Genomic DNA, 9401 nt, shown 5'->3' on the forward strand with positions numbered 1-9401 from the left:
AAGTCACAGTGCAGTATGAAAATGCCACAGCATTCTCTAGGCATGTGACAGACAGAGCATTGCAGCTGAGAACACCAAGTTCCTGCTTTAAAACTGCACTTGGGGCAAAACGAAACTTCTGGTGAAAGGTCCAGTGGAACTTCTGCTTAATAATGCATTTTTCCCAGGTCTGTGGGGCTGCACACAACCTATTCTTCCACTACAAGTTGAGTTCAGGTGGAAGAAAAGGAAAAGATGTTGAAGAAATTGAGTGGTTTCCATGGATTTCCCAGAGCTCGCAATCCCCTCAGCACAGCAGCCATGCTCCCATCTGCCCCCCCAACAGCCAGGGAGATGCTGAGCCTGTGCCACCCATCGACAGATATAAAAAGATATTGTGTGCTGCTCAGGAATGTGTTGGTGGTGGAGCACTGGCAGGAACAGAATGTCCCAGGCACCAGCAGTTCAGCTGGAGCTGGAGCAGTGTTGTGGCTCAGACGCCCAAAACCAGGCAGAGCCCTGCCCATGCCAACTCTGCTCAAACCTTTTACTCCCTCTGTGTTGCTCCTAGATTTCTGTCCAGGATTTCTGGACAGGAATAGACACCCTGTCCTAAACAAAAAGAGAGCAGCAGCTTTAGTCCATCCACTCAGCAAAACGGAGAAACTTCTCTTCAATGAAATCTATCATATTATTGTAGCATTTCTGTCCATTCACAGAAATGAACAAAGAACACATGTGCTCCACAGCTGAGTGACATGTCCCAACCTCAGGTGAGGCTTTTGTTCTTCCCAGCTCCCAAAAAAGCACCAACTGCCACCAGCCATATAAGCGTCATCTTGGCATGATTAACATTTTTTCCATAGGCACAAAAGAAACTGAGCATCCATTTCTCTTATGTAAAACCTTTCATTAAATCCATTTGACTTTATAGATGACACAGGTTATAAATAAGACTGATAACCCCAGCAACAATATGGATGTTTGGAGTAGCACATCCCACTCACAGAGCACTTGTGGGAACACATCTTTTACTCAGGAGTGGAAGAGGAGCATGTTTAGCTAAAGCCAGACAACACACTTCCTAGAATTCTTCTTAGAAGAGTTGGATGGCAAATAGGAGAGATAAGTGTGGAAACACTTCAGAGAGGTGTTTTGTGCCTGCTCTTTCTGGGAGACACATCTGGGTGGGTCCTGCAGAGGTAAAGTGTGATCCCTTCTGCATGTCAGCACCATCATGTGATGCAGAATCAGCCACGTTTCTCGTGCTCTGCAAGCACCACCATGGTCATTTCTGGACCCCCCCAGCCCCATGGCCACACTGGAGTGGGGCTTCCCCAAAATGTGTCTCTTCTGCTTCTGTCTTCACAGTCCCACCAGTTCCAGCCCTACACAGCGGTGGGGGGTGGACAGGACAGAGCTGTCACAGAAACCCCCAGTCCAGCCCCATTTCCAGGCAGGCTGGAGCAGACATGGAACCCCACTGGGAGGGTAGGGACCCCTCTGCATCCTGACTCCACAGGGGATTAAAAATGATGTGAAAGGAGGTTTGTGAAAAAAAAAGAGAGAGAGAAATGTTTCTTGGCCACTTTTGCTGTAATACCAGAAGGGCATGTAATGGGAGGAGGAGTGGGATATTTTGATATTCAGATAAAATTGATGCAAGCGGGAGTGGAAAGTAAAAAAGAAAGCTCTTAACTCCCTGGATAAAGCAAAGAAGAAGATGTTAGGTAAAGAGAGGGAAGCTGTGAGCAGCAAGTCTTTGCTGCACTGGGAGCAGAGTGCTGCAAGGTGCAGATCAGTGCTGGCACCCCACCCTGCCTGTAGCACTTACAGCATTACTCAACTCTTTTGCAAAGCTTCACGCATTGTCCCTGTCCAAGATGCAGCTAATTTGGCTGGCAGTGTTGTGGTCCCATTCTGTTGTAAGGAAGAAAAATTATAAAAGAAACGTTTCATAAAATCAGGTCTGCTCTGTTAAATGGATGGTTGGCTTTGTCAAGTTAGTACTTTGCAAGTTGTCATGTGAAAGTAATTTTGTTGTGAGTAGTTCGTTAACATAACAATCTATTCCTGGGTGAAAAACAACTAGCACTTGTATAAACATTAAACTTATCTTATGAGAACTTATGAGTGAAGAAAATATGTAAACGATTGAAGAGTAGAGAGATTTGATGGATAAGTAAAATACTTTTTACTAACTAATAAAGCAGTTGGTAAGAAAGCTACTAGCTAATTGAGTCACACATGCGGTCTGTAAAACTGCATAAAAACGAGTTATGTGAATAAAGAATGGGCTTTTTCCACTATGAAGAAAATAAAGCCTCATGTGAAATATTCCAATACCATTCAACTGCAGCCAGCTCTGACGGACAAATTGCAGTAGTGTCTGCCAGTTGCTTGACATCATCCATTTAGGGAAAATATCAAAACTGTGGATCCCTCATTTATCCTCTAACTTTCCACATGCTCATCTAAATTCTGTGCCTTCTTTAAGCTGATGAAAACAATCCGTGTTCATTTGTCTTATAACTGAATTTAGAGTAAAGCAGTTATTAGCCTGCCTTCTGATGCTGCTGCAAACATTTTCCAGATTTTTCCAAATATGCAGTGGCTTGGAGAGCCACACGTGTCTGCAGGGCAGGTCTGTGCCTTACACACACATTAACTCCTGGGCTGCCAGGACTCTGTGACAGTGGCTTCTGGAGCAGTGCTGGGTCCCAAAACAAACCACTGAACGTGTATGGTGGCAAGGCACCAAAGTTTTCTCTGCAATATGCTGCCTTCACTGGGTGCATAATTGTTCTGATAGATGTTATGTTTTATCTTAGTGCGATCACTCTAATTAGAAAAGAAATTTGATAAGTACTACTGAAGAAGAACTGATCAAAAAGGATGGGCAATATTGGCATAATTCCAGATTCCTGTCCATTAAGATTTTGCCATTTAGTTTTGAAGTAAGTGTAAGAGTAAGACCCTTCTTGCACATCTTGATGGGGCTGTGGAGTTAACTAGGCCATCCTGAGAAAAGACATGTTTCTCCTTGATTCAAAGTTAGTTTTTTGTTGCAAAGTTGGTCCTTTGTGCCCACTTGCACAGGCTTCTCAAACTGGTATCACTAGGAGTTTCTACACCAGGTACACCGAACCATGAGTCAAGATTTACAGATGGTTTAAAATGACCAACCAAACTCCACTTGGACCTGTTGACTTCAATCACCTGAAGATTTGGTTCTCATGATGAAATAGATTTACTCAGTGCTGAATTTTATTACTTCGAGGCTGACAGAAAAATTGCATAATAAAATTATGTTGCTTGCAAGGGAATGGTAGAAAAATTTATAGACTGAGAGAGAAGAGACTGCATTTTGTAATATTGTATTATCTTATATTGCATCTTCAGTCAGAATTATAACACTTTCAGGAAAAAGCAAAAGATATTTTTCTTAAAACAGCTTCACTGACAAAAATATGTAATTACCTTTCTCAGCTAAACTTTCTACTACTGTGCAGCTGAAGAGGCATGTTTGGTGAATATACAACCAAATTCCCTGAGGGAAATTCCCTGCATAAGTACTGCCATAGGAAGCTGAAAGAATCAGAAGTTTTGTGAGGAAGGCTCCAGCTTGTTCTGGCAAGGTTATTTGCTAATCATATATAAGGCCAGGCTCAGCTGGATGCAAATTAAAGTAACTTGAACAACAGAAAAATCAAGTGAAAATACTAAAAAGGAAATAAAATTATATTGTTTCCCTTTAAAAAGGAAATACAGATTTTCTGTGGTTACATCTTGAAATTAAGTACCCTTTAAATTATGAAGGATTAACTGTTCTTGGTTTTCTATCTTGACTGCATACAACAAAAGTCACTACAAAACAATTTCATAACCAGTTAATAAACAATATTTTCATCTATTGAAAGCCTCACTTTATAGACCATCATTCATCCAATGGTCTGCATTGCCCCATAACTTGTGAAAAAGACTCTTGAGATTTCTTCTCACTGAAATAATGTCTGAGACATTATTTTAGCATCTTTTCTATGGCTCCAATCTTTATGCTTTTATCTACTTCAAGGGGTTCTGTGTTCTTATTGCCTTCTTGGAAAAACTGGAGGGAGCAGATTGTTTACATGTGTAGCTGCAGTGCCCATCCTCAGCACTGACCAACATGCTCTCCCAGCCTGTGTGTGGTACAGCTGAGGCTGTGAAAAAGCACAGCTCTCCTTATGCAATGCTTTCAGCCCAGCACTGCTGTCATGCCGCTAGCAAAAATAAAAATCCACAAGTGTTGCGTGAAGTAAAAAGAAGGAGAAGGTTTTTAGGGCTGCACAATGCTTATTCATGCTTAGTTATTGCTTAATAAAAATTTCCATTCAAGTAAATGCCCTTAGACTTGAGAAGGGCAGGGCTGAGAAAAGGCCCTGGTGGCAGAGGTGGTGGTGGAGTAGGTCTTGCAGGAGCAGGACTCACTTCATCAAAGTGCCCTGCCCAGGCATCAGGGAAACAGGAATTGGTTTGGATGCTGTAGCTCCAGACCTCTTCCTCTCCCCTTGTCCTGGTGTCAATCCCCTTAAGTGTCATCAATACAAGGCCCATTTGGTGGCTGTGAAGAACAGCCTCTCCTCCCAGTCCTTGATTCACACAACAGCGGGTGATCACCAAGGGCAAGACAGAGGTAGAGTTCTTTCTTCTGGTCTTATCTGCACCTTTCTTTTCTGTGAGTGTGGTTCATACAAATGGAGTATTTCATCATTAGAGCACCTCTCCTGTAAGGAAACACTGAGAGAATTGGGATTGTTAATCTGGAGAAGGCTCTGGGGAGATTTTATGGCAGGCCTCCAGTGCCTAAAGTTGCTCTGAGAGAGCTGGAGAGGGATTTTGGACAAGGGCCTTAAGTGCCAGGACAAGGGGCAATGGCTTCCCACTGCCAGAGGGCAGGATTAGATGGGATATTGGGAAGGAATTCTCCCTGTGAGGGTGGACAGGCCCTGGCACAGGGTGCCCAGAGCAGCTGTGGCTGCCCCTGGATGCCTGGAAGTGCCCAAGGCCAGGTTGGATGGGGCTGGGAGCAACCTGGGACAGTGGAAGGTGTCCCTGCCATGACAGGGAGTGGGACAGGGTGGGTTTTAAGGTCCCTTTGAACAAAAAGCATTCCAGGAGTACATGAGTCAAGTGTCAGAGTGGGACTCTTCCAGCACCAAAGGCTTTTGGTCATCTCCCTGGAGTCAGCAATGCCCTGTCAGAGTCTTGGCTCAGGTCACTGCTGCTGGACAGCATCTGACCCACACTGTCCCAGTGTCAGGATGGATGACACCAACACCATGGCAGCAGCAATGCTGGCCATGCACTCCAACCAGGCCCCAAACACCCACAATGTTCACTGTGGCAGCTTTGTGCCTCAGCCTCCTGCCCTGTGTAGCCAAGTCAGACTCTGTTCTGCAATACTTAACCCACAACTTGCTGTGTCCTTGCCCCATCTTGTGTCTGCAGGCCATGACAGTCCTACAGAGTGTCCCTTCTCTCCTTCAGGAGTGGGAAAAGAGGAGCTAGTGCCAGCCTGCACTGCTCTTCCCCCTCCCCTTGGGGGCCATTAGTTGATCTCCATTTCCTGAGCAAGCTGCTGGAGCAGAGCTATGGCATTCTGGGATCAGTGAGTGTCCTGAGGGTGGGAGGGAAGGAAACGCTCTTCTGCTGGGGAAGGAAGAGGTTTCCCACTGGAGAAGGGGACAAAAGAGCAGCAGCCCCAAGTCCTCATCTGCACGTTGTTCCACAAACCAACATCCTCCTTGGCAGAAGAGGCCGGGACTGAATCAGAACTTCCTGGCAAAGGATGAACAAGGTAGCAAGACAAAGGAGCCAACAAGAGCCCTTTGTCTTCTCTACAGATCACAAAGCTCAGTGACCTCTTTTAATTCCATACAAATTAGTCAAAACCCAACACTCAGTGGCTTGATTTTAGTGTTGGATGCTCAAAGGTTGCTGTTGCCCACCATGACTGAGGTGGAAAGATGACTGGAGGCCTCCTGCCCATGGAGCAGGTGAAGTGCCTGATTAGCAAAGCCTAATTTATTTTTTGGGGGTGGGAATGGTTTGTTGTTTTTTTTTTTTCTTGAAATCCCATTACACCATTCTGAAGAAAGTACCCTCTTTTAGAAGAGACACTTCAGGATGACCTAACTGTGGCCTTCCATTACCTGAAGGAGCTGACAAGAAAGATGGAGAGACTATTTACAAAAGCCTGGAGTGACAGGACAAAGGGAATGGCTTCCCACTGATGGGTGCAGGGTGGATGTTAGGATATTGGGAAGGAATTCTCCCTGTGAGGGTGGGCAGGCCCTGGCACAGGGTGCCCAGAGCAGCTGTGGCTGCCCCTGGATCCCTGGCAGTGCCCAAGGCCAGGTTGGACAGGGCTTGGAGCAGCTTGGGACAGTGGAAGGTGTCCCTGCCCATGGCAGGGGGTGGAACTGTAAAGGTCCCTTTCAACCCAGACCACCTGACCCCTTTGTAATTAATGAAAGGAATGTGCCAAACCAATAATTTCCTTTTATGATGGGGCTTTGCCTTCAACGTGTGATAGCTGCCAACACCAAACACACAAAACAAGCAACACAACCCACAAAGCAGAACTAAGTCAGAAGTTTCTTGCTTCTCCAGAAGTGCCCGTGGGCGGGTCTCCTGCGCCCTACATACCTAATATACAATCCTCTATTGTGTAACTAAAGGATGGGATGAACTGACAGCAGAATTCCCAGCCGACATCAGATTGGAGAGGGAGGAAAGAAATGATACCCCTTCCAAAGTACAGCCCCTGCCAACGTGTTTTGGATATCCGTTATAAGCAAGACTGCTCACATCCCTCCTTCACTTCACATCTGATTTATAAAACCAGGAAGGCAGAGTGGAGGTTCATGTCAAATGCAGCTAAACAAGATGCACTGAGCACATCCTGCTGTGCCTCTCTCCCCTGGGCTGACACCGCAGTGCCAGAGCTCTTCCCTTCCTTCCTTTGCTCTGGTGGCACCTTTTCAGGGAAAATAAATCTAGACAGAGGCCTTAAAAGCTGACTTACTTAAGAAGATATAGATAAATCAAAGGATTTAGTAGGATTAGTTTCACCTGAGTTGCAGTGGAATTTCTTCCCATGAGAAAAGCCAGAACTGGCAGTCAATGTACAGCACTTTTATGACATTCCACTCTGGCTGGAAGTAGAGTTTCCTCAGCTACATTCCTGGGGTGAGTAAGTTCTTTGTGGTGTAAGTGGATGTTTTGCTTTTATTTATAAGTTATTAATGACTTTATATTTTTCACTATTGTTTTAAATTACAACAAAGTATTTTCAGAAGATACAGCTCCAGCGAGAACTCTAGATGTGACATGGATTGTTTAGCAAGCTAAAACAAAAATACAGGGGCCAGAAAAATCTATAGTTTATATATTCTTATATGTAGACATAAATCGATATATATATATATATATATATATTACTTTTAAAATAGCAACACAGGTTGGTTGAAACTTGAAGATTGTAACTACTCATCATTTTTTGTGAAATATAAACTAAATATATTAAAAAATGAGACAAGTTTTCATTAAATTAATGTATTCATTTCTGCGAATCTCCTTTATGGGCAAGACTGTTTTCTTTCTGCTTTTTAAATTATAAGCTTGCCTTTAGAAATTGGAAAGCTAAGGTTTGTAACCATCTTTTTGTATGAAATATACTTTTACTTCTTACAGAGTTTTGTCACACACCAGCCTCAAATTCCTTATATTATGGGGGAGAATAAGTAGCTTCTTCACTGTGGACAGTTTAGTTTTCATTTTAAGGAGAGATTTCATTCAATGTTGAGTTGGGTTGATTTTTGCCACTTTCAAAATGTTATTGTTATTGTACCAGCAACTCTTACTAAATTTATTAACATGCTACATCATCATACATGTTCAGATTTATACAAGATGTTTTTATGACCTCTGCAGAATTCCAAAACCTGTAAACACACTGATAGCATTAACAAGGATCAGATGTCTGCTGCTTTTCTGGTATAGAAAATAAGAAGGCAGAAGTTCTGAATGTTTGAAGAGTTCAGTGCCTTGGTCACTGAATCCGTCGCTGGGTTTCTGGTGCGCGCATTTTGTGGATCCCGCACAAGCGCTGAACACATTTTGCACTTTCAGATTAATTCTAGCAAGTTTCTGAGACCTTTTTCTCCATTTGGTGAGGGAGGACGGCAAGCCCAGATAATTTTTTTTGTAGGGTAATTAGACCACTGATCTTCCTTTCCTGTATCTTAATTTTTAAATGGTAGGGAAGTAAAAACCAAAATAATTTTTAAAATAAGAAATGTATTGCAATGCTGCTTTTGTAGTGGATTTTCCCCCATCCATTTTAAACTCCATTGCAACAAAAAAAAATGTAGTGCTTTACCTCAAAACATACAGCAGTGCTACTGAGAAATGTCTGATGTTGAAAAAATGGCAATCATTACTAAATATTTTGGGGTCCTTAAAATCCTTTTCTGTGATTAATTAGAATATGGCTGTAGTAGAAGAATTAAATCTGATTTAGGACTTTCCAAGATCTCAACAGTATAGCCTGTTTTAGTGTTTAGATATATCCCTCACAGCACAGTAACTCACTAAGACAGAAAAAATGTTATGAACACAACACACAACATGAATTACCAAAGCTAAGAATGCTGGATGTAAATTAGCTGTTTAATTAAAATGTTGTTTTTCCTTTATCGACTTGGTCATGACAACCGTTAGAACTCGTAACTTAAAATGCAAAGAATGTAAGAATTTCATGTAAAATACTGAAGCACTTAGCAAACTTCATTTTTTATCTGTAGAATATACATATGTAGTGAAGATATTTGACATTTTGAGCCATAGTGATGCAGCAGGTTTTGCAGCGATCAGAAATACAGCAGGTTCTTCACAGAGTAATAGAAATTCCTTCCCTAAAAAAATTTACAGTTTAAAGTCCTGAAAATGTTACTGACAATAAAAAATACATCTGCCACCCTTCAGTTCACGTTACCATTGTCCCTCTCTTCCCTTCATTGTTCCTAATGCTCCACTTTTGCTGCCTTTATTCTTCAGGCAAATGAAGAAACTTTTAATGAAGAACACATCCTCTAAAGTTTTTCTTTTTCTTCTTTCTTTCTTTCTTTCTTTTTCTCTTTCTTTCTTTCTTTCTTTCTTTCTTTCTTTTTCTTTCTTTCTTTCTTTCTTTCTTTCTTTCTTTCTTTCTTTCTTTTTCTTTCTTTCTTTCTTTCTTTCTTTCTTTCTCTTTCTTTCTTTCTTTCTTTCTTTCTTTTTCTTTCTTTCTTTCTTTCTTTCTTTCTTTCTTTTTCTTTCTTTCTTTCTTTCTTTCTTTCTTTCTTTCTTTCTTTTTCTTTCTTTCTTTCTTTCTTTCTTTC

The sequence above is a fragment of the Vidua chalybeata genome, chromosome 17 (assembly GCF_026979565.1).
Source record: "Vidua chalybeata isolate OUT-0048 chromosome 17, bVidCha1 merged haplotype, whole genome shotgun sequence".
NCBI classification, from domain to species: Eukaryota; Metazoa; Chordata; class Aves; order Passeriformes; family Viduidae; genus Vidua; species Vidua chalybeata.